Source organism: Equus asinus, chromosome 27, assembly GCF_041296235.1.
Source record: "Equus asinus isolate D_3611 breed Donkey chromosome 27, EquAss-T2T_v2, whole genome shotgun sequence".
NCBI lineage: Eukaryota > Metazoa > Chordata > Mammalia > Perissodactyla > Equidae > Equus > Equus asinus.
In genome coordinates this window covers 20,635,434-20,662,185 of record NC_091816.1, presented here as the reverse complement: position 1 = coordinate 20,662,185, position 26,752 = coordinate 20,635,434, and the positions used below count along the sequence as shown (strand labels likewise).

Sequence of the window (26,752 nt, the reverse complement as noted above, 5' to 3'; positions counted from 1 at the left end):
CCTGTCATTTGTGACAAGATGGAGGAATCTAGAGGGCGTTATGCTAAGTGAAATAAGTCAGACAGAGAAAGACAAATGCTGTGTGGTATTGCTTATATATGGAATTTAAAAAACTAAAGTCAAACTCATAGAAATAGAGTGTAGAAAAGTGGTTGCTAGGAGCTGCAGGGTTGGACAAATAGGGAGAGAGTGGGTAAAAAGAGTACAAACTTTCACTTATGAGATGAATAAGGTCTGAGGATCTAATGAATAACATGGTGACAATAGTTGATAACACTGTACTACACAACTGAAATACGTTAAGAGAGTAAAATTTAAAGGACCTAACCCCCCCCCAAAAGAAAGTAAATATGTGAGGTGATGGATGTGTTAATTAGCCAGATAGTGGAAATTGTTTTACAATGTATATATACATGGAATCATCATTTTGTACACTTTAAATGTTTTACAACTTTATTAGTCAATTATACCTCAATAAAGCTGGGGAAATAATGAGTTGTAAATCAATTTAGTTACTAATGATCAGCATTTGTTAAAAAAAAAAAAAAGCCCATGAAATAGAGGAGAATCAAATAGAAACTATCAGAATGTGTTGGAGAAGGGTAGATACTATTTCATACAAGTTTTATTTCAGAAGACAGATGATAGGATGGATAGATAGATAGATAGATAGATGATAGATAGACAGATAGACAGACAGATAGCTAGATGCAGACTGACAGACTGAAGGCCATGTAAAGGTGTTTCCAAATTTAGAAACACTATATGATGAAAATAAGACGGTAGACAAATGAGAGGTAGGAGAGGTACCACCAACAGGCACTAACTCAATTGATTGTTATGAGAATCAAATGAATACTGGACAGTGAGTGTTCAATAAACTATGATTATTCTTGTCAGTAAAAACATAAGTATTTTTAGTATTTCTACCTCTACCACTCAAAAAAAAGCAAGAACAGCCAGCATCTTAGAGCTTTGTGGGATCTTTCTGTTTTATCTAATCTAATCATTTCTAAGATTTAAACCCCACTGTATGAAACAGGTAAGACGGACTGGACGAAGGGAGGCAGGGATCTGGTCCCTGAGCTCTGCCTGCCATTTTGGATCACTCAGGCGTCAGCCCCAAGTCCACTTAGTGAGCTCTCCTCTGACTACCCAATCCATACCTGTGCTTAACACTTCTTATGCCTACTTGATAATCTCTCTCACTCTCTTCTTCCGTTTTTTTTTTAATTTAATTTTTACTGTTTTCCCACTACCAGCAAGAACAAATATTAGGTTTATTAAAGCAGAACCTAATGTCTTGTTCACCAGCTAAAACAGTGCTTGAAACACAATAGACTTTCAATAAATATGTGTTGACTACTTATAGATAAGATCAAGAAGTCAGTGGAATTTACTTTAGTGCCCATCCAATCTTCCTTTAGATCCTCTTGTCCTTGTTCTGAATCATTCTAAGCCTCACTAAGAGCTAACCAATGTTATTTTAAGGTGTCTGCTCATGGGCGCATTAGACGTTTAGGAGGAGGTTACCCCGATAGGCCCTGCAGCCTCGTGCTCAGGAAGGGCTGACTGGGGACAGCCAGGCAGAATCATCATTGCCTACAGTGTATCACTGACTAGTAAGTTCTAAGTCTCTCACTTTCCCTTCCCACCTTTCCCAGTATTTTCCCAGTTGTGTTGACAGTGAATCTGAGGCTTGTGTCAGACCCAGGAGAAGTGGGAGCACAAAAAAGAAAAAAAATCTGATGAAAATATGACTCATTGTACTGCATGAGCAAGTATAAATTTACGTATAAGTAAATATTGCTTTATTTGCATATTAAATTCCTTAAGTATAAGGCATGTTTTCTTATATCAGCAAGGATGTCTGTTAACCAGGAGGTTCGGGAATCCCAATGCAGCTCGTGGACCTTATTGAGATTCAGAAATAATGCTTCCCTAAATTTTCCAGTAAAAATAACATTAGGTTTTTTTAAAAACACCATTTCGTAATCCTGTTTTTTTCTTTTAAAGAAATTGGTGAGCTAGAATTGAACTCTTTACCCTTGGGAAGTATATTTGAGGAAAGAGAATAGTCAATTTCTTCGCTTAGAAATAGTCTTATTCTCCTCTCTCACCTTTAGAATCTGGTTTTTAAAAGGTGGCCTAACCAGTGAATGGAATATGCAGTTGAATGGAGTATGCAAGGGTGGGGTGCCTGGGAAGAGGAAAGTCTAGAAAGGGGCAGGACAAAGAGGACAAAAGATCATTCAGAAAAATCACCATTAACCCTCAGGAGTCAGGCTGCAGGTGATCAGAGCGCCAATTGTGAAACAGCTCCTGCTCCTCAGCGCAGAGCAGTAAATCCTCCTCTAAAGAAAAATGTCACAAACATTTTACACAGACAAGAAGGCCCTAATTTTTTAGATCTGTGTTCTTTTTTTATTCCTTTCCTCTCTTATCTCCTTCATTTTGATATTTACTAGACTGATCCCCCCTCCCTTTCATTCTGAATGGAAATAGTCATTTAAAGATCCACAACTCAGGGTCCCCCATCCCTGGGCCCATGTGCCATTTTATTCTTAGCTGAAATATTGGCCGTTGTTTAGACATGACCCTACTATTTGATGTATGTAGTTACTTCTATGTCAAGATTATAATAATGGGTGAAATTCTAGGGTAAGCAAATAATTTCCCAGACAGCATACTTCATTCCTCCAAGAAGCGTAAACCCTTCCAAACAAATGGGATCTCATTAACTAACTTAACTGAGAACACATATGCATAAGGGCATTAGGCATTTCAGATGGCAAGCTGCCAATTCTGGATTCCAGAAGAATCTAAGAAATGACACATTTGCCTCTGCCAAATGTAAACCACGTACACTATAAAACAAAATGAAAGCACAGAACACAACAGCTATGACTGTTTAGATAGTATGATGGTTAATTTTTTATGTCAACTTAACCGGGCCATAGGGTACTCAGATATTTGGTCAAACCTTATTCTGGGTGTTTCTGTGAAGTTGGTTTTGTACAAGATTAACACTTGAATTGGCAGACTGAGTAAAGCAGATTGCTCTCCATAAAGCGGTGGGCCTCATCCAATCAGTTGAAGGTCTGAATAGAACAGAAGGCTGACCCCCTCCCTGAGCAAGAGAGAATTCTCCTGCCTGATGGCCTTCAAACTGGGACATTGTTTTTTTTTTTCCTGACTCTGGTCTCTAACTAAATCAGGTCTTCCTGGGTCTCCAGCCTTCCACCCTTCACACTGCAGCTACACCATCGGCCCCCCTGACTCCAGATTGCTGACTCACCCTGCAGACTGTGGGACTTGTCAGCCTCCATAATCATGTGAGCCAAGTCCTCATAATACATCTCTTGCTTTATTATTACTCTTGATGTTTATATACACATTCTATTGGTTCTATTTCTCTGGAGAACCCTGATTAATATAGATAAAGTTGTATTACAAAACACAAATCTTCAAATTCTGTTTAGATTTTCAAAAGCTAGCCTAAGTTTTACACTGGTAGTCAGCTTTGGTAAGGTTTCTGGATCCTCTTCTTTATTTAATCTCCCTTCCAATTTCTAACAGGTAACAGTTTCAAATTAAGATGTTCCCTTTTTTTAAGGAAATGTGACTTTTCTTCCTTATAGTCAATAGAGAAATTAACAATATCATTCCCTGCCTCATAGAATTTTAGTTGGAACAGACTTGAAAGAGAAGCTAATCTACAGCCTCGGTGTTTGTAAGAGGAAAGGGGCGCCAAGAAGAGGAATATGCCTCCCGAGGCGCCACAGCTCACGAGAGCCAGTGCTCAGACTCAAAAGCAGTCTTTTAACTCAACTCAGAGTTGGGCTACCGCTTTACACAGCTTGATGCTTGATACGTCCGAATAAATGTTACAAACCCATCTGCACTCTACCAGTTTCGGAATTCCATGACCACAAAGAGAGAAAGAAATAAAGTTATAAAGAAAGATTCTTCCTTAGAATCTTTCAAATCCTGTCTCCCAGCAAAGCAAAGCACACACTCTGAACAGTAAGGGGCTGCTGTCTCTGAAGGTGGTTAGAAATCTATTGACAATGGTTGGTTACCAATACTGCGTCCAGGCCTTTTTCTGACTCTGGCTCACAAATGTGGAGAAATTGAATTCTTGTTGGTAATGATTCATTTACTTCAACTCCTCCTTTGCCCTTTTTCATTTGGTGGAATTGATTTCCTTTTCCATATAATTTCACTCGTCACTACTCATGACTTGAGGATTGACCCTCTCTCCTCTTTCTACTTTCCTTTTATGAGCCAACTTCTATTCTTAAATATAATTGAAATACACATTAATAAAAACTTATTGAAGATGCCATTTATGAAAATACTTGCTCTAGATTTTTTCTTATTAGTATAAAGTTCTATATTTCAGATAGACCTATGAAGAAATATCAAATTACCACCAGTACATAAATAGTGAAACGAAAAGTCATCAGGTGTCCAATTCCAGTCCCATGTCGTCCCACTAGCAAAGTTCATCTTCAGTTCCCTTTTCTCCCGCAGAAGGAAGAAAACGGAAAACAATGGGATCTCTGCATCCCAGTTTCCAAGGCGATGCCCAAGTAATTAAAAAAAGAAAAAAACTTAATCAAAGCTTCCTTAAGAGTTACCAGGAAATGCACCTTCTAAAATGGCAAGCTAGAGTGACTCTGCTTTTTCTCTAACATGATTATTGAGTGCTCCTAGAGCTGAGTTTGGTTGAAATAACTAATAGAGTTTGAAGCTTATAAAATTTCCTTAAATCCAAATATTATTAGTGAATATTGTTCCAAACTGATGATGTAAGATCTGAGAATACAAGGGCAGAGCTTGCACAAGAACCAAGCCTTCTGGGTTGGGCACGCCCCTGTTGTGCGCAAATAGTGGCGCTGGCCATGTGCCCCTGCTGCAGACTTTAGGGAATGGGGAAAGCCACACTGGGATTCACCGCTTTAGCTATGAGCATTGTCTTCTCTTTCCAGTTCCATTTAATTGATTAGGTTGCTTTTTCTGGAAAGGGAATTCTGAGGTTTTCCTGAAGTAGAAATTCCAGTTCCTGGCATCTGCTGTCTTCAAGTGCTAAAACAGATGTACAAATTTATTTCTCCTTCTTGCATGAACATGAGGTTCAACAGAACAATAGGTAACTTGGCAAGGCCACAGAGACCTTAATATTTTGCTCAATTGACTCTTGCAGATACGTCTACTGTCAAAAACATAATATTCCACCATGGAAGAGCTCATCTGCATAAAATCATGAAATATTTTATGTTAATATGAGGCCCAAACTCTGAAATATCTGTATGTAATTTTTTATTTTATTTTCCAAGCTTTTAGTGAGTTGAAGATCCTTTACCTCAAGGAGACCTGGACTACCAGGAAGAGGAAACACTTGTTTAACTGACCTAAAAATCAGATTCGGTATATATTTACTGTAATTTGAGTGTGTTATTTACACATCTTGGTCTCAGTCTCTTCATCGGAAAGTATGGAAATAATACCTACTCCGTAGACTTTCTGTGAGAATTAGAGAGAAGGAATACAATGCCTTAGTACAGTACTAGACACTAACAGGAAACATAGTGTTTATTTTTAAGAATGTATTTGGAAAATTTGTAGAGAGAAGAATCAGCACAAGGCTTAGGATAGGCAGGTTGAAGTTAGATATGGTGCCTTTCTGGAATCCGAGAAGACATGGAAGAGCTCAAGCCAGAGCCAGATTTAAGGGGGACAAGAGACATGTTTGGATATTTAAACACTACAGAAGGTCAGGATTAAAAAGTGCATGGCCATTTTTTGGTTAGATGGAAATACAAGAGAAAGCAAAAAGTATGGGCTCCTAGGATCCCAATGAAAGCACCAGGTGGATATAAAAATTGGATAAAATGGGTTGGGAAACAAGAAGAAATGCCAGCCGAATACGAAAAATATCAAAAAAAAATCCGTAGATATAATGTAAACATTAAAAATTTTAAAAGTTTAAAAAATGATCTTTCTCCTGCCCTCCTGAGAAAGGACAGCATTCTGGGACCTCCATTTTGAACCTCCTCAAGACCCTGAAACAACACTCCCTACCCCCAGTAAGAGGGGTTGGAAGGACCATTGGCCCTGGTGCTGTCGAGAAGAGCACCACTCAGAATCCTTGCTAATTCTGAAGATCAGCCAAAATGGAAAGCAGGTGAATTAGTGGACCAACTATTCACAACAGCACAGCCAGCGGGAACTTAGAAGACCATCGGGCCTCTTCATGGTGTAGACAGCATAGAACATGGTATAGACAACATTCTTCAGGGCATAGCCACAACTTGTGCTTGGCTTAGAGAATTTATCTCCAGATTTATCAACAAGGGAATTTTTTGAGATCTTGATCAGAAAAATTTCGTTAAAAATAATATTGATGTCCTTTTAAACTTAAAAAAATACTTTTAAGAACTTATGGAAGAATTTAATAATATCTTGTGTGGGTGAGGGTATGAGAAATTGGTACTGTTGCTCATCAATACAGGGAAAGGAAAATTTCCGTGGAAGGCAATTTGGCCTAGAAACTGTCCATAGTCTTTGAACCAATAAATTGAAATTTAGAAATTCCTCAAAGGAAATAGATATAGAGGCACACAATATAGAGGTGAACAGGACATGTTCCCCTTTGCCTGACTTAAATTAGCATAAAACAAATTGGATATTGTCTACTATTCCTCTCCACCTGTTGTTACTATATGTGCTATTTTAGCTTCTTAAAATACCTTCGCATGGGGCTGGCCTGGTGGCGCAGCAGTTAAGTGCACACGTTCCACTTAGCAGCCCGGGGTTCGCTGGGCCGGATCCTGGGTGAGGACGTGGCACCCCTTGGCAAAATGCCATGCTGCGGTAGGCATCCCACATATAAAGCAGAGGAGGATGGGCACGGATGTTAGCTCAGGGTCAGTCTTCCTCAGCAAAAAGAGGAGTATTGGCTCAGGGCTAATCTTCCTCAAAAAAAAAAAAAAAAAAAAAAACCTTTGTATCTTTTCTTCCTTACCAATGTAGGCTTCTCCTTTCAGACTCAGGTCATGCCCCATCTCCTCTAGGAAGCTTTTTCTGACAACCCAGGCTGGATAAGAGTTTCTCCTCCGAACTCCCACAAAGATCTCTACATACTTTTTATCGTTGTGCTTATCACATTACATTAAATCTATTTGAGTGACTTTCTTCTATACCAAATCACAAAATCCTGAAATACTCAAAAATAGTTTTTGAACTGAACTGAAGTGAACTGCATAACCAAATAGGGAATACAGAAGGTACGGTTGCAAGGATGTCATGCATTCAGTTTCAGATACATTGCATTTGCAGGAGCAGGAGAATGCTCTGGTGGAAATTTCAAGGAGAACTGTTTGGAAAATGAGCAAGTGGGAATTCACATTTGAGGATCAGGAAAGAGGCCAGGACAAGAAAGATTATATGTGAACTCCAGTTATTTATTTAGAGGTAGCATTTTAAATATGGATGAGAATATTAAGGAAAAAATATAGAAAAAGGGAACAGAAGGCAGCAGAAAGAACTGTAGGAGTATCTACCTTTAACCATTTGAAGGGGCAGTTGGAGGGTTTGGAAGAGACATGGAGAGGACAATGTCACCAGTGCCAAACCACAAAGAGTTTCAAAGAGGAGCGATCCCTATTATCATTTTCTGTTGGTGTTTATGGTTAGAGCAGCGGTTCTCAATCCAGGACAACTTTGTCTCCCCAAAAATATTTGGCAATATCTGAAGACATTTTTTGTTTGTCACGACCAGGGGAGTGGAGATGAAGTGGTGAGGGAGAGAAGCTACCAGAATCTAGCAGGTTGATGCCAGAGATGCTGCCTGTATCGGTTTTCTAGAACTGTCATTACAAAATGCCACAGAGTGGATGGCTTAAAAAAGAAATTTATTTTCTCACAGTTCTGGAGGCTGAAAGTCCAAGATCAAAGTGCTACCAGGTTTTGGTTTCTCCTGAAGCCTCCCCCTGTGGTTTACAGATGGCTTCCTTCTCGCGGTGTTGTCACACGAACTTTTCTCTGTGTGTACAAGCCCCCAGTGTCTTTCTACGTGTCCTAATCTCCTCTTCTTATAAGGACATCAGTTATATTGGATTAGGACCCACACTGATGATCTCATTTTAACTTAATTACCTCCTTAAAGGCTCTTTCTCCAAATACTGTCACATTCTGAGGATCTAGGGTGAGGCCCTCAACAGATGAATTTGGAGGGGACACAATTCAGTTCATTACACTCTGCCTTCTGGTCCCTCACACTCCATGTCCGTCTTCTACAAGCGAAATATATTCTCTCCTATCCCAACAGACTAAAAGTCTTAACTGCAGCATCAACTCTAAGTCCTAAAAATCATCTAAATCAAGCGTGGGTGAGATTCAAAATACGATTCATCCTGAGATAGAAATTCCTCTCCAGCTATGATCTTGAAAACCAGATAAATAATGTGCTTCCAAGGTATAATGATGGGACAGACATAGAATAGACATTCTTATTCCAAAAGGGAGAAAGAAGAAAGGCGTCAGGGGCCCCAGTCTAGTCCAAAACCTATCAGGGAAAATTCCATTAAGTTTTAAGACTCAGGAATTATCAGGTCACATTTTCAATGCTTTACTTAGAAATCTTCTCAGCTAAATATCCAAGCTCACCATTCACAAATTCTACCCCCCACAAAACACTAGAACACAATTCAGCCAAGTTCTTTGCCACTTCGTTATAGGGATCACCTTTCTTCCAATGTCTAATAAGATATTCCTTATTTCCATCAGAGGTCTCACCAGAGACACCCTTAATGTCCATATTTCTACCAACATTCTCACGAGTAAAATCCAGTCTTTTTCTAGCATGCACTTCAAAATTCTTCCAGCCTCTACCCATCGCTCCGTTTCAAAGCCACTTCCACATTTTCAGGTATTTGTTACAGCAGCACTCCACTGCTTGGTAGCAAATTCTGTATTTGTCAGGGTTCTCCAAAGAAATATAACCAACAGTATATGTATACATGTATACATATATATAGAGAGAGAGATTTACTCACATAGTCGTGGAGGCTTGCCAATTCCAAAATCTGATGGGGTAGGCTGGCAGGCTCGGGACTCAGGGAAGAGTGGCAGTTCAAGTCCAAAGGCAATCTGCTGGAAGAATTTCTGCTTGTTCAGGAAAGGTCAGTCTTTACTCTTTTCAGGCCTTCAGCTGATTGGATGTGACCTACCACATTACAAAGAGCAATCTGCTTTATTCAAAGTCCACTGATTTAAATGTCAATCTCAACCAAAAAACGCATTCATATAAACATCCAGAATAATACTTGACCAAATATCTTGGCACCATGGCTCAGCTGAGCTGACACACAAAATTAACCATCACATTGCCTCAACCTACAATATATAAGATAGTCCCCCACAGCAAAGAATTTTTCAGCCCAGAATATCAATAGTACTCAAGTTGAGAAAGCCTAGTCTCAATTTCTGGAAAGACTGAGGATAGTACAGTGGGCACTACATAAATAATGGAGCCTATAGCAGAAAAAAAATTGAATTTAGACCCCTTGAAGTCAAAACTGTCAGCATACTCTCTCTCTCTCAGGTCATTCCCACATAGTCTCAATAGAGTACTCAGAGAATAGTGGTTACTCAATGAATGTCACTGATTGACACTAAGTGGGCCTTACGAGGGGGAAAATGAGAGGAGAAATATCACTTGCAAATTTTATTTAGTTTCATAATATTCCACGGGACAACATTTTTCTCAGCCATGAGTATAGCATATACATTTCAGACACTGAATATTAAAATAACAGACTTGCCCACAACCAGAGGCACTCACAGCTAGAATATACAACTGTGTGCTGGGGGGCTTTGGGGAGAAAAAAAGAGGAAGATTGGCAACAGTTGCTTAGGTGCCATCAAAAAAATAATAAAAATATCAGACTTGGCTTATTTTTCCTTATTAGCCGAACTCATTTTATAGTGTAGTTTTATTGTTGCTGTTTTTATCAACCTGAGAGTCTATGGTTGCCAAAAGCTAAATTAGCAGCTGTATATTTGGAAATAAGAGTACCTTGGCCAAATATACCTGTATAGAAAGCAGACATTCTATAGATTTAAAAATTAGTATTTTCACAAAGAAAACTTTAAAAAACTAAGAAAACAAAAAAAAATTAGGGCAAGCATGAATCACGTTGGTTATTTATTTGGTTTTCTCCCATAATAGTATTGCTTTATAATTATTTATATCAAAAGAAAGTAGATCTATTACTCTAAAAACTTATTGTCTCGAATGCCTTAATTTCCCCTATAAAAAAATTATGATAGCATGATAGCTATTTCTGGCCATTTTTAGTAGATACAAATTGATTACTTTAGGCAACCAAAGTCTCCTCACTAGGAAAATAAAACGTTGCATTCTCTACGTCGTCTTTCATCATTCATCCTGATCAAAGCAGTAAGCAGGGCTGAGAGCACGATGCGCCCGTAGAGGTTTCACAAAGTAGTCAATGACATACCAAAGATACCTTAAAAATAGCTACAAGGTTAACTACGGTGATTTATAGTTACAAATAAGCTGTCAAAACATAGATTCGCTTTTTTTCCGGAGTATTAGACATTTGTTTTTAGATGTTGAACTGAGCCGTTTACTTCTACAGTCCTACCATTTTCACTCACAAAAAAATTGAATGATTGATTTTTTTTTTTTATGGAATGGCTGCTGGCCATACGCTAAGCCATCACTTCCTCACTAAATATTACCTTAATCCTCAAATTCTGCTCTGAGTCGCTCATATGCTTAAAGACAAATGCTCATTTTACAGGACATTCCTCAGGCTGGTTGGTAGTGCTTAAGTGGGTCTGCTTTGGGCTGAGCAGTGTTAGATGATCATAATAAGCATTTCCACATTTTTTGTTATTACAACAAAAAACGTAAAAAATGTGTTGCTTTCCTTGCAAACTTTGAGTCACGTACTTTTAGTTAAAATAAGAATGACATACAAAAGCTGATTTGGATCAGTGGTTAAATCCTGACTGGTTATCATTGATGCACATTTAGGGAAGCGAGATAGTGTAAATTCATCTTTGACTGAAGGTCAAGCGATAACTTTGTGTAAGCACCGCTGTTGCTGTTCGTACTGGTTAAGACCGCTTACCTTAATCAACTACAAACCAGAGGAAAAGTCCCCCAGCCCTGAAACACAGTGACTTCCAAATATGTGAATTTATTGTTTCAAACCTGGCACTCGCCATCCCAATTGTTTCCCATTTGAAAGATTTCTTGTCTAGAAATGTTTGTTTTTGTTTGTAAGATATGTAATGGCATAGTAGTAACATTATTCAAAGAAACATTGTCTGACTCATAACAAAGTAGCAGTAAAATCTAGACCCTTATTGAGTTGAATTGTGTTTTTTAAAGAACTTTTCTTTCAGAATAATTTTAGATTCACAGAATAGTTGCAAAGATAGTACAGAGAGTTCCTATACACCACTCATTTGGTTTCCCTTATTTTTGGCATTTTATATCACCATGGCACATTATTCAAAACAAGAAATTGCCATTGATACATTTATTAGTTTCCTGAGGCTGCTGTAACAAATTATGAAAGCTTGGTTGCTTCAAACAGACATTTCTTCTCTCACAGTTCTGGAGGCCAGAAGTCCAAAATCAAGGAGTCCTCAGGGCTGCACTCCCTCTAAAGACTGCAGGGGAGATTCTGCTCTGTTTCTTCCAGTTTCTGGCAGTTGCTGGAATTTCTTGGCTTAAGGCGTCAGTCTCCATGACCACATTGCCTCCTCCTCCTCTCTGTGTGCCTCTCTGTGTTTCTCTTATAAGGATATCTGTCATTGGATTTAAGGCCACCCGGATAATCCAGAATGATCTTCCTATCTTGAGATCTTTAACTTGGTTACATCAGAAAGATGCTTTTTCCAAATAAGGGTAACAATCTCAAGTTCCGGCTTAGGACATGGACCTCTCTTTTGAGGGGGGCCACCATTCAACCTACCACAGTTTACTGTTATTAACTAAACCCCAAAAATTTTTCCATCAATGTCATCTTTCTGCTCCAGGATTCAATCAGAGCACTGGATTTAGTTGTCATGTCTCCCCCGTCTCCTCTTGTCTGTGACAATTCCCCAGACTTTCCTTGTTTTTCATGACCTGGAGAGTCTTGAGGTGTACCGCTCAGCTATCCCATAGAAAAGCACCAGTCTAGGTTCCCTGATGTCTTTCTTGTGATCAGACTGGATTTGTGGGTTTGGGGGCAGGAACGTCATGGAGATGAAGTGCTTTTCTTGTCACATCATATCAGGGGCACATGATATCCACATGACATCACTGGGGATGTTAACCTTCATCACTCATTTAAGGTACTTTTTGCTAGGTTTTACCACTCTAGCATTACTATTTTTTTCCTTTCCCTACTCCATTCTGTGGGATGGAGTCACTAAATCTAGCCCATAGTGGGTGGGGGGATGGGGAGGGAGGATTAAGCTTCACCTTCTATAAAGCGAAATAACTACATATATTATTTGGAATTCTTCTGTAACTTCTCCCCCATTTATTTATTTTTAACCCACTTATTCATATCAGCATGGTTGCATCTATATTTATTTTATATTTTGGGTTATAATCCAATACTACATTATGTATTTTGTCTCTTAAATTATCCCAGCTTTGGCCATTGGGAGCTCTTTCAAGTTGGCTCCTGTGTCCCTTTGACACGCCCCCAACCTTTTGGGGTTTTTTGAGCACTGTTTTACTTTCTGAGCGACGAGATGGCCAAGCTTATCTTGTTTCTGTGGTTTACTTTTTAAAGCCAAACAAAATATTAAACACTAGGACTTCAGTTTTACTTATCTGGAATGAGAAATGGCATTCTTCTGTTGATACCTTTTGGAATCCTGGTAAGTAAAAACAGTGGCACAGTTTCATAAAGTAATGATTATAAACAAAACAGCCCGGCTAAAGAGCTCTGTGAGATAAGTGACTGCTTTTCTTGCAACAAAAATGTTCGTGCCTCAAGCAGAAGAGAGGGCATAGCACTGAATTCTAATAAGAAAGTGAGAAACCTTTAACCCCAGCACAACCTCGGCGGAGACTGCCAATTCCCCGCTGGTGCAAACCTGGATTGGCTGCAGACTCAGGGTTCCTGTCTCACTTGTTTTTAACCTTTTCGGTGTTTGTAAATGTACAGGCATTGCTCTCTCATAAAAACACCATTGAATAATACATTGTTTTCATATAACAGCTTGGGCCCTCGAGACCCTAGAAAATTTTCCAGTGTAGACGTAGATCACTTAGCCCAGAAATGAAGTGAAACTAAGCTGCCCGTGGAAGCCTGTGAGTGCACATTTGAAATAAACCGCACTATGCAGGATTCCAACTTGTGTGTTTGTTTATATTTTCCCCAGAAGAGGGAAAATTGGCTATAAAAATCCTATGTATAGCAGCAGAGCCTTGACTGATATAGTGCCAGGAAGGAGAGGATGGCCAAAAAGACCGGGTAGGGTTCTGCTCTGCTGTGCACAAAGTCGCCAGGAGTCGGAATCTACTCCATGGCATCAAAACAAGAGGGAAGTGAAGAAAAATTTCTCTGATTATTGTTGGCCTTCCGAGGAGGCCGGATCTATTTACCTAACACGGCTTGGTCAACAGCACACTCAAACAGGCCAGAAGAAGGTATCATCTAGCAATAAGGATAACTTCAATAACATTAGGCATTTCACTATTTTCAAAACACACACGTATACATAAATGCTTATTTCATCACCAGATAGTTCTGCTAGGTGGGCAAACAAACTCTTCAACTTATTATCTCCACTCTAGGGACGAGGCAGCCTGCAGTAAGACAGGCTGAATTTCTTGGTGCAATCAGAGTTATTCACTTACAGAGCACAAGATTCAGGAATGAACAAGACACGTACAAAAAAAATCACAAAACATGTTGCATCTCTAAAATGCTCTTTAATGTTTTTGGAACATATGAGGCTAATCCCAATGAGAAATTTAAAAACTGCCACTAAGTAGTCAACCTTTCTCTAAATTCAAGTTGCGTTTCTACGACCCAATGTACTTACAGCCTGATTAACCAGCCAGTTTTTCAAAATTTAGTCTGGCATCTAACAAATATTTTAAATCCTTTTAATGTCATTTCAAGGAAATTATGTGTATATTAAAGTCAAGGGGGAAAATATTCCTCTAAAATGAGGAGTTATTTCAATAAAATATTTTTTTAGCAAGATATGCATTGGAAGATTATAAATGGAGAACTCTGACATGATGTGCTCTTTTGTTTTTCGGCATGGAAAAAATTAAAAATAGTGTATTTTGTCTTGTTATTTCCACAAAAGCACTTAGCAACCTTTCATATTTTCAACATCATTTCTTGACAAGACAAAGAGAAGAGCAATCTGTGGGTGGTACTCTGAAATAGTAAGCAGAGGAGTGTCTTATTAAGAAAGAACATCACATCACGCCAGCTGTTAGAATGTTCGCCAACTCTACTTCTCTAAGAATCAGAAGAAACATCCCCCTGATTACTTATGAGGTAGAGTGACTTTACTTTTGGTATCCAAATGAGGTCATTAACTTGAAAGGATAGGGCCTCACAACTAATGCAGTCACCTTTAAAAAAGTAAAGGAAGGAGGAAATTAAGCAGTCACCTTATTTAGGATTTGTTTCTCCGTTTGTCACATTAGTCTTCTATTCTTCTCTTTAAGACAAATGTGATCTAAAATATCACTGAATGGAAGCTGTGGGTAACTCTGAAGAATTAATCTCACGTATTTGGGTGCTTGGTTTTTAAGTGCAGTTAAGAAATTACCATCCTCAAAACTGTTAATTAATGCTAAAACTGGCAATTCTTCTATTTCCTTCCAGCTTCAGAGTGCTGGTGAATGCTTGATTCTCTTTGGACTTTTAGATTATAAAAGCAACAGCATATAAATCTAACTTCATTTCTTTCACTTCTGCCATCGACATAGTGTAAGAGTTGGCATGGTGACTCTTTCTGCTTCCTTCTACTTTTTAACCTATCTGAATCTTTATATTTAAAGCGGGATTCAAGTGGACAACATATAGTTGGATCTTATTTTATTTATCCACTCTGATAATCTCTATCTTTTTATTAGTGTATTTGGACCAATCAGATTTAAAGTAAGTACTGATGTGATTGGATTAATATTCACCATGTTTTAACTGTAACTTTCTTGCATTTGCTCTTTGTTTCTTTTAGTCTCTTTTTCTTCTTTCTCTCATTTTAACTGAGCATTTTGTAGGATTCTATTTTATCTCCTCTCCCAGCATATGAATTATACTTATTTTTAAAAATTTTAGCGGTTTCCTTAAATTATGTAATTCACATTCTTAATTAAGCTAAGTTCACCTTCAAATAGCACTACACCACTATAGGGAATACCCTATAACAGAGTAGTTCCAATTGTTCCCTGCTGTCCCTTAGGACACTGTTATCTGCTATTGACTGAATTGTATCCCCCTCAAAACTCATATGTTGAAGCTTTAACCTCCAATGTGATAGTACTTGGAGATAGGGCCTTTGAGTGATAATTAGATTTCAACGAAGTCATGAGAGTAGGGCCCCCATGATGAGGAAAAGGAAGAAGAGGAAGAAAGAACAAAGCTTGCTCTCTCTCTCAGCCATACGAGGACACAGCAAGAAAGCAGCCGTCTGCAGCCAGGAAGAGGGTCCTCACCGGCAACTGAATCAGACACCACCTTGGTCTTAAATTTACCAGCCTCCGGAACTGTGAGAAATAAATAGCAATTTTTCAAGCCACCTCGTCTATGGTATTTTGTTATTGTGGCCCAAGCTGACTAATACATTATCAATGATATCATTTAACCGTATGCTATAATCACCCAATACAATGTTGCTATTATTACTCTAAACAATGTTATCTTTTAGATCAATTAAAAATAAGAAAAGGAAAAGATTTTTTACTTTCCTTTCCTCCTGCTCCAATGCTCTTCCTTTGTTTAGGCAGCTCCAAGATTCTGACCTGTATCATTTTCCTACTTCCTGAAGAACTACTTATAATATTTGTGTGAGAGCAGGTCTTCGGGCAGTGAATACCCTGTTTTCATTTGGGTGAGAAAGTCTTTGTTTTTCCTTCACTTTTGAAGGATAATCTCTTCTGACACAGAATTTAAAGTTGCTAGGGTTTTTTCTTTCTTTCTTTACTCTCTCTGCTCCTCTCTCTTCTTGTTTGCATGGTTTCTGATGAGAAGTCTGCAATTCTAATTCTTGCTCCTCCTTGGGTAAAATGCTCCCCCACCTCCAGCTTCTTTCAAGATTTTCTCTTTGTTTTCTGCAATTTGAATGAGAGCCCTGGGTGGAGATTTTTTATATTGATCCTTCTCGATGTTCTCTAAGCTAACTAGACTTGTGATTTGATGTCTCTAATGAATGTTGGAAAGTTCTCAGCTTTCATTACTTCAAATATTTCTTTTGCTCTGCTCTCTCTTTCTTTTCCTTCTGGTAATTCGATTTAGATATATGTTATACCTTTTGCAGTTGTCCCACAATTTTTGGACGTTTTGGTTTTTCATTATTCTTTTTCTCTTTCCATTTCAGTTTAGAACATTTCTATTGACACATATTCAAGCTCACTAATTCTCTCCTTAGCTGTGTCTAGCCTGCTGATGAGTATTTCCAGGATGCAATCAGTTCTATGGTCTTTTAGTTGCTGGAAATTCCTTCCAAATTCTGGCAGTGTTGAGCATCAGACCCACTTTGGGTGTTATTGTGAATTTTGGGATTTTTTTTTATCTTAGGTATTTTACTAGAAAGTTAGGAGTCATTCTTCATCAAAGTCATTCTTCATTTCTGTTGCCATATTTTTCCCTTTTAGACTTTCCTTTTGATTTTTTTCTTAGAGTTTCCATTTTTCTGCTAACATTATCCATGTGTTTTTACATGTTGTCCACCTTTTTTTATCGGAGCCCTTTACAAATTGATCACAATTATTTTACATTCCCTATCTGCTAACTGTAGAATCTGTCATTCTAAGTCTGGTTCTGATGTTTGTTTTGTCTCTTCAGACTGTGTTTTTATTTGGCATGCCTTCTAATTTTTTGCTGAAACCAGACATGGATATATATCTCTCCATGGCCTTCAGTATGAGGATTTATGTTAATCTGGCTAGGAGTCGGGCTATGTTTAGTGTTTTCTGTAACTACAGCTGCCAGAGGCTTCAGATTCCTCAGATGTCCTTTTTATGTGTCTCTAGTTGTCATGATGTTTCCTTAAGAACTCCTCCGCAGATAGAGTCTGCATCTTTCAGCTCAGCTCTAACCCATTGTTACTATACTGGAGCCCCACGGGTAAGTGCTAAGGTGTGCAGGATGAGAAGCATTCTAGAATCTCATGATTAAATCTCAGGGTTTTAGTGGGTCTATATCCCCGGGATGTGACCTTTGCAAGTGTTTCTTAGTTTTCCTTCCCTCCCTCAGTTGTGATACAGGAAGGCTAGAGGGGACCGGAATCAGAGAAATCCCCTTCCCCGAGGTGGGATAAATCCCTGGGAGTCTTTTTCCTTGGATACTGGACCTTTGTTACAGAGAAGGCTCTGGGCATATTTTATAAGTGTTACTCTTCTCATCCCTCTGCCAGAACCACAAGAGGCTCTCTCTCAGCTCTTCACCATGAGATGCTAGTGAGATTCCAAGCTCCAGATGGAGTGCAGGAGCTCCTTAAGATGAGGGACCTCTGGGGTTTCCCATTCTCAAATTATTCCACACTTAGCCTCTAGCAATTTATCAAAATTAGCACTTATGTGTTTCTACAAATGTCTGGTCTCCACTGCTTCTGCCCCTGAGAAGCTGATCTTGGCTGTAATTCTCTGTATGTGGTTGTCTCTCCAGATTTCAGGATGATAGTTTGCCCTGTGACCTCAGTTGTCTGCTGAGTCCAAGAAAATTCACTGATTGTCAGTTTGTTCAGCTTCTAGTTGTAAAGACAGAGCTATGACTTACAAGCTATGTATATATCAGCGGGAGCTGTAATAGGAAGTCTCTAGACTTAGCATTAGAACATTTTTACTTGGTGATTTCCTCAGGACAGTCCCTGGAATGTATCATTCTCTTCTTCAGGACCAAAGTGATACAGGATTAATATATTCAAAGAACCAAGAGTTCTACTTTTAGGCAGCCATAGGCTTAAATTATTGAAGACAGATATTTAACCATTCTCTTAAATCTAAAGGGAATTAAGTTAATTATTCAATCTTAATAACTGATTTCAGCAATTAGTAATGGCCATTAATAGAAATCTGTACTACCGGCAAATCAAATTTTAGGCTGAATTATACTGCACAATAGATTTTAAGAAACTTGATGGTCTAGATGTTATCTATACCATATATATAATGTGTGTGTGTATGTTCCCCCCATAGCAATTTCAGATGTATTATCCACTCTTCTCTACCCTCCTCTATGTGCTAGGAAACTAATCTATGTATCTAAATCAAAATGCTGCCTTGCTTTCTGGCTTCTGGTTGTATTCACCAAAGGACAAGAACTCAGATGGAAGGAAAGGAATGAGGCTGAGGTACCAGTTCTCTCAGCTCATTCCCTATGTGTTCCCATCGGACTGAGTACATGCCTAGAAGTTCATAGCTCCTCCCCACTGTGTACCTTTCCACGGAATCTCCCCTTTAGGGTTTTCAACTCTTCCCGCTTGCTGCCCATTTATGCCTGGGCTTATAAAAGCCCAACTGTTTATGTGCCTGAACTCTGGTTCAGTTTTTAGTATCTAAGTCAGAAAAATTCACAACCCACGTTATATTATGATAATGCAATAATGCCATTCCCACAGCTCCTTTTGTCTCCCCACTTTGCCTGAGACTATAGGATATCAGTGTATCTAAAGGAAGAAGGAATAGTGTTTTGGCTGCTCCAAAAGTAACATTTATGTAGGAGAGATAATTGCCTAGTTAAAGACCTTACATTTCTGAGCCAGGACTAGCAACTTCGCTCGTATTTCCAGGATGCAATCAGTTCTATGGTCTTTTAGTTGCTGGAAATTCCTTCCAAATTCTGGCAGTGTTGAGCATCAGACCCACTTTGGGTGTTATTGTGCATTTTGGGATTTTTTTTTATCTTAGATATTTTACTAGAAAGTTAGGAGAGGATTTCAGGCACTGTTGTAAACCCAAAGTCTGAATATTGAATTAGTAATAACTATTAAACAGACCACAAACATTTTACCCTCCCACATGAGGCTCAACACAATATGGCGCTAGCTTCTTACATGTACTCCATGCTTGAGCTAAATTACCTGGATATTCTTGAATTTCCCCAAATCTCTGACTTTGTTTTCTTACCTTCTGTTAGGATACCCTTCGCTCCAGAAGAAGTTCTACAGTTTATTCAAGGATTATCATGGACAGCAACTCCTCTATGAAACATACTCTGCATCTTCAAGAAGATAGTCTCTCTCCTTCTTTTGAACAATTATTGTACATTACTTATTTCTTTCATTGTTTTTCCGCAATGCACACACACACAGTTGATTCTCATTATTTGCTGTAGTTACATAAGTTGTATAAGGTCACTGCAAACACCGATTTAGCAAATACTGAACTCCCAGGAGACATACAGGCTTAGGTTCCTGCAAGCCTTTGACCACAATATTTTTGTCAACCGATCAATACACAACCTTATTTTATGTGTGTTTCTCTTTAAAGACACTTTATGTAGTATATATCTTTGATTGATTAACATCAAACTCACAGCCAACAGCACTATAACTTCACACCTGAATGAAGATTATCACACCATATTTTCCCTGGGAGGCTGCTAAGGCACACCGCAGCCTCCTTGTGCTTAGGAACACTAGACAGTGCTTCGGCACTACACTGTGGGACCATTTCAAACAGCAAAGTCACCAACATAAAGCACAAAAGTACAAAAAGTATGGCACTAAATAGACTGTAAAAAGGATACTTGTTTACAGTGTGAAACAGAAGGCAGAGTGTCTCCTTGTTCAACCTCACCTGGGAACGTGCACATCGGTGACTCAAGTTTTTGGCCACTCTGCGCATGTCTCTGAATCACTGCAAAAGTACCATGACTATTGATTTTGGTGTCACAAATAAATTTTAGCCATTAGACAAATTTGCAAATACCGAATCTTTGAATAATGATAGATGTTTGTGTGCGCGTGCGTGTGTGTGTCCACATGTATTAGGTACCTGCTCTGTACCGGATTAGGCACTGTGAATGTATAATGGAAGGGGTTCACAATCTGGAAAGGAAGATAAAAAATAAACTGATGCTTACAATGTGGTGTAAGATATGTGAGAGGAAAGTGCATGGTACTATAAGGTTTCACAATGAGGGTACCTGGAGAAGCGTCAAAGTTCAGGAAAAGTTTCCTGGAAAAAGTGATCCATGAGCTGAGTCCAGAAGGACAATTAGAGCAGAAAGTTTAGCATTTTATTCCATAGCATCAAGTCCAGGGCCTGGGTACATTATAAGTAAACAATAAGGATAAAGCTCTGAATAGCAAGGTTTGCTTAAGTGAGAAACAAAATAGGAGAAAAAAATATTTTACCTAACTGAAACTTGGATATGCAATTACTTCTACAATGTAGGAGACCCATTGCAGCCACTATAATTACCGAAGCAGAGCACAGCACTTTCCTGTGAGACAGACATCATGCATGATGACATCACATATGACTAAATGGGGACAGGCAGAGCCCTGAAAGATTGACAGCAGCCAAAATCTAGGGAGACTCATATGTCATGCAGAAGAAGAGTAGACTGAGAAGGACTCCTGAGAGAAGAAGAAGGATAATCAATTGTGGCATCCTCACATCAACGTGGAAGCTTCATGGAGGGAGGGCTTAGTACTGGAAAGAGTCCACGTAATATGAAGAATGGGAAACATCCATTAGATTTCACAGCAGGAAGGTCACTGTTGACCTTGGCAGGAACAAGTTCAGTAGAGAACTGGAGGTGGAAGCCAGGTTGCAGTGAACTGAAGAGCAAAATTAATGTTGTTTGTGTGTTTTGTTCTCTAACCCAAGCCACACTGGCCTTTTTCAGCTTCTCAAACATGTCATACTCCCTCTGGATGAGGGTCTTAATGTCATCTCCCTTCTCTCTGCCTGGTTAGTTCCTTATTAGACTTAATTGTCTCCTATGTTGCTTCCTCTGCAAGGTCTACCCTGAATACCACATGCCACTCACCATATTGCATCTTCTTGTGACATATTCTCATAGCACCCTATCACTGATTCTAATTCTGTCTATCTGATTATTTGAATAATGTCTGCTGCCACTTCCCACACCTTGATGAAGATGGAGACCATGTCTTGTTTCCCCGACAGTGGTATCCCCAGCACCTAGTGACATACCTGGTATGTGATTTTTACTCAACTAATAACTATTCTCCATATAAGACTAAAAGTTTATTGAATTTATTCATTAATTTTGTTTCCCCCAGTGCCTTGCATATGCAAGAGCTTAATAAATATTTTCAAACAATAGTTAATTAATTTGCAATTTAAAAAAAGAAACTATCTGGAATGTCACATAGCATCTAGAATCCTCCCCCAACACTGTCATTTTGCTTTGTCCCCCACTGTATCCCCTTTGCCAGAATGATGCCTGGCAGAGAAGGGGTGCACAACAATTTTTTGTTGAATTAACAAATAAATGATTGAATGAATAGAAAATTGCAATGAGTTATAGTCCAATCTATATCTTAAGTTTATAAAGTCACAAGGAAAATTTTTAAAAATTAGAAAAGAGCAACAGCTTCTATGATGATTCTGTAAGGCAAAGAGATCATTTCAAAGGAAATTCTCACTCTCATTATCACCTACACTATGAGGAATGAAATGAAGAGGTACTATCAGAAATCAAGGTGGCATAACAAGGATCTTTCTAATAAGCTCAAATTCAAAAGGTTATGAATAATAAATACAAGGTTTGCACATGACCCAGGACACATATGAAAGACTATTATGAGCATCACCTAAGATATGCTAAAGCCAGAGTAACGGAAAAATATAAAAAAATAAAAAGGAAAAAATAGACAGAAGGATTTCATGTTCTATACGCAGCTATAAGAAACATATGAAATAAATAGAGCTTAAGATCATATATTAGCATACAGAACTTAAGATTATCACCATCATTAGCTACTAAGAAAGTGTAAATTAAAAGCACAATAAGATATTACTCCACGTGAACTAGAATGGCTAAAAGAATAAGACTGACAACAGCAAGCACTGGTGAAGATATGGAGAAATTAGACCTCTTCTATATTGCTGGTGGGAAGGTAAAATCATACAACTACTTTGGAAAATATTTGTCGGTTTCTTATAAAGGTAAACATGAACTTACATTTTGACCCAACTCCACTATTGGGTATTTATACAAGAGAAATGAAAACTTATGTCTACAAAAAGACCTGTCTAAATGTTCACAGTAGCTTTGTTTACAATGGCCGAAAGCTAGAAATAGCTCAAATACCTATCAATAAGTCGGCAAAGAATTGATTCTCAAAAACTAAAACAGAAATGGAACACATATACATTCCACAACATGGATGAGCCTCAAAAATGTTTAAGTGAAATACGCCAGAATAAAAGACCACATACTCTACGATTCCATTTTATTTGAAGTCCTAGAAAAGGCAAAACTAAACTATAGTGGTAGAAATTAGATCAAGGGTTTCCTGGGGTGAGTTACGGTCTAATCTATACCTTAAGTTTATAAACTCACTTATGAATTTACCTATCGTTGGGAAAGGACATAAGGAAATGTTTTGAAGTGATGGAAGTGTTCTAGATCTAATATGTGATGGTGGTTACATGGCTATACACATTGGTCAAACTTACCACATTGTACACTTAAAATGGATGCATTGATTTTATTGTACGCAAATTGTACCCCAATAAATTTTATTGCAATTTTTAAATCATATATTAATTGAAAAAGGAGAGAAAATAGAAATCCTCCAATTCTGTTTTGTTTCTTCTCTTGCTGTTAAGGAACATTTATTTAGTAGATTTAACCTCGATAGAAAAGGACCAAGATTAAATGTGGTGGAAAGATTGTAGAATAGCATCTAGTTCTTTTAAATAAGTTCAAATTTTAAAACACAGAAATTATACCCTATGTATTTTGGTCAAGGTTCTTCATTGCCAAAACTAGAATCTATTCTAATAGTTTACACTGTGCTATGGACTGAATTGTGTGCCCCGCAAGTTCATACAGTGAAGCCCTGACCTGCAATATGACTATATTTGGAGATGGAGCCTACAGAAGTAATTAAGGTCCTAAGAGTAGGGCCCTGATCCAATTGGAGTGATGTCCTTGTAAGAAGAGATACCAGAGAGCTTGCTCTCTCTCTCTCTGCCATGCGAGAACCCAACAAGCAGGTGACCTTACGCAAGCCAGAGCTCTAATCAGAAACCAACCCTGCTGGACCATGATCTGGGACTTCCCAGTCTCCAGAACTGTGAGAAGTAATGATAATAAATTTCTGTTATTCGAGTCACCCAGTCTATAAAATTTTTCTATGGCATCCTGAGCAGACTAACACACACTGAAATTGCTTTATAATAGGGTACTAGATAGCTTACAGAATCTCTGGCAGGACAAGGAAACCAGTTTTGGTTGCCACTCGGGGATCTGCCACTTCAACCTCTACCAGAGCATCCCAAAAGAACCAAGTATCTCCAGCACATGTTTGCAAGAGCCAACTTCCCCCGACGCGGTCAATGCGTCTGCTGCCTCTCTTCATTCTTCCAGGTCCTCCACGAAGGTGTTTCCTGGCAGAGCCTAGGGGGGCCAGCCCACAGAATCCACCCACCAGCGTGCCCAGATCCCTGTTGGTAAGACCTCTGAGCTGCTTCCAGGGCGCTTCGAGGAGCTGCTCAAGGAAAAGTTGAAGAAAAGTTCAAAATATTCCACAACGGAAAAGGAGACCAAAGAATCATAGACAAGACCAGTGAGCCTGGTGTTCCTCCACCAAATTTCAAAGAAGCCTGATAAAAGGATCATTTTTGAAACTGTAGTGGAAAAAAGTAATAATCATTGAAGGCCACACAATTTTATTACAATGAAGTTTCTCAGATTGGTATGACCAACTGACTTCGGAATGGCACTGAAGACGCCCCCATACTATAAGAGATTAAGAAACATGAGACAGGTTCAGAAAGGAAAGCAATTTTGATTTTCATCATCCTAAAAGGAAATTCGCTGGTACCTGCCATGAGAAACCCTTTTTTAATATGAACACACACAGTCACACATCCCAGCTTATCAAATTTGCAAACGGCACAGGATGGAGGCTCCGGTGAACAGAGATGGCCTCTGACACTCTCTCTATGTTTTCTCCTGCTACTTCAACAGGTGTACTTCCCTTTTGCTCCACTGCAGCTGCACTACCTGCCTTGAAACTGGTTAAGAGCACTGGGCCAGAATGAAGAGATCACTCCCACAATTTATCTGTTTGATCTCACGCACTTCATTTCCCCTCCCTGGGCCTCTGATTTATCATCTGAACACAAGGATCATTTCCAAGTCCCATTTCAGTTCTTAATCTCCTTGATTCTTACGAAGCCTCTCGGTTCGGCAGCATTTTTGATCTTTCTGAGAAAGCGATTTTTAATCTGCTCTTACCTATGAGTTTTAGGAGGCTATCTTATCAATATGTGCCTAAGCATTTGGAAATTGTTGGTTACAAAGAACAAATAAAGTATCTTGTGGTAGTCCCAGTGGTGTAGTGGTTAAGTTTGCTTGTTCCACTTTGGCAGCCCAGGATTCACAGGTTTGGATCCCAGGTGCAGACCTAGCACCACTCATCAAACCACACTGTGGCGGCATCCCACATCAAATAGAGGAAGATTGGAACAGATGTTAGCTCAGGGCCAATCTTCCTCACCAAAAAGAAACAAAAAAAAAGAATAAAGTATCTTTTCTGAAACATCTTTGTTCAAGAGCCCAGTTCATCACATGCTTCTCTTAGTATTCCCAGGGAGTGATTTAAAAACAAAACAAACAAAAAACTGGAGGAAGGAGAAAGATTGAGGAAGATTATAAGTTGTGTCTGAAATCTTTAATGATTAGCCTATTCCTGGAACTTTCTAACAACAAGAATCATCTTTAAATTATGTTATGTGTTCACATCTCTCTGACTGAAACCCCAGAGAAGGCATGACCTGAAACAACAGGTCCAATAAGAAGAGGAGAAATTCGGGTAACCTCTCAGCCTGCGTCCATGGCCGGCATGAGAAAAGGTCACCCTCCCATTTGTCCTTCTTTCTCACTACACTCTCATCACATGAAGAGCTGCCTTGATATTTAACCAAAGTGCATACTCCTCTGACATTCTGAGCCTCCTGCAACTAGATCAGCTGGCTATTTTTATTACTTCATTTTACGGCTTTCAGAAAAAACAACTTACCTGTGATGTGTGGAATTTTGAAAGAGGCAAAGCAGTAGACCATATGGAAAGGGACGTTAGCCATGAATAATTTACAGCTTGATATTTCACATCCAAAAAAAATTAGAAAATTTTATTAGGGATGATGGGAAGGGAGAACAGAGTTGTTCTCGTTTTAGTTTCACTTTCATTTCTGGATTCAAATCTCGAGGTGTTGGTGAACGCAATTCCTTTTAATCATCCCGGCATGAGCACAGCCATGCTAGTCCAAACACCTATGGTCTGCATCACTTATTCAAATGATGCATTTACTCTCAGGCTCCTAGTGAAAATATTGATAAGCCTCATTGCATAACATGACAGAGTCTAGATACTATGAGAAAATGAATCAGAACAAATAGAAATGCTGAATTTTCAAATTCATTTTCAAAATTAAAAACCATCTACTTGCAATTGGTATATTATATATCTGTATACTTTCTGGCAAAACACTTTATGAGCTAAAGCCATAAGTAATGATCCCTGTGCAAAGGCTGACAATACTCTTTCTTGAAGCCTTTTGTCTTCGCAGATTTGCAGAGGGAAGAAATGATGGATATTCATAGAGAATGTCTAGATTTGGGGCACGGGGTTTGTAAAGAACCCCAATTCCTTTTTCTGTATAACCAATAGGCCCCTTTCCCAACAACACACAAAGCAGTGGGAGCTGAGAACTCACCTTGAACTCCAAATATGTCCTCTTATCAAGCATTAAAAAAATGGGCCTTCAAATCCTCTTGCCGGAATGCTGCACGTTTTGTTGTCAGCTCCCTTCCTACTGAAGCTCGCTAGAGCCGTCAATTCCCCTGTTGCATTACCTGCTCTTCACATTCTGCTGAGGCCAGAATGTGTCAAACGGACAGATTGCTCTGCCAGAGACAGTCAGATTTTGTCAAACTAAGAAAATTAAACCCAGGCCCTGTCATAAAAACACAGCTTATGAGTCTGCCGGATGCACTAGCAAAACTGGTCTCGCTCACAGCTGCGCTCCCTCCTGGCATTTCGACATTGGCCAAATGTTGATTCAAAGCATAACCGAATCAGAAATCTCTCAAGCAACCTTGGCTTGAGCTGACACAGCCGACTGCTTTTGGGTAAGTGATGTTTGTCAACCCCGAGTCTGAATTGCTGACCATAAAACATGAGATAATGAACAAAAATTAGCTCCAGAAGTTACGATTGTCTGAACTTTTCTTTTCCTGGTTTTTTGACCCTTGGGAAAAATAGGAATTCTTGACTTCATCCTTCACTATGTTTTAGTATTTTAGGG

At 38.9% G+C, this 26,752-nt stretch overlaps 1 long non-coding RNA gene across 2 annotated transcripts in view; it reads right to left on the bottom strand.

The window, feature by feature from the left end:
- Positions 1-26,530, bottom strand: part of LOC139042296 (uncharacterized) — a 204,752-nt gene extending 178,222 nt beyond the window's left edge. The window contains exons 1-2 of one of the 2 annotated variants that reach the window (XR_011498857.1): positions 26,162-26,530; positions 9,063-9,232 (exon numbers count right to left, since the gene is read on the bottom strand). This is a non-coding gene — a long non-coding RNA (uncharacterized lncRNA). The remainder of the gene's footprint in view (positions 1-9,062; positions 9,233-26,161) is intronic. The other variant, XR_011498856.1, reaches the window with a different exon arrangement.
- Positions 26,531-26,752: the final 222 nt, after the last annotated feature.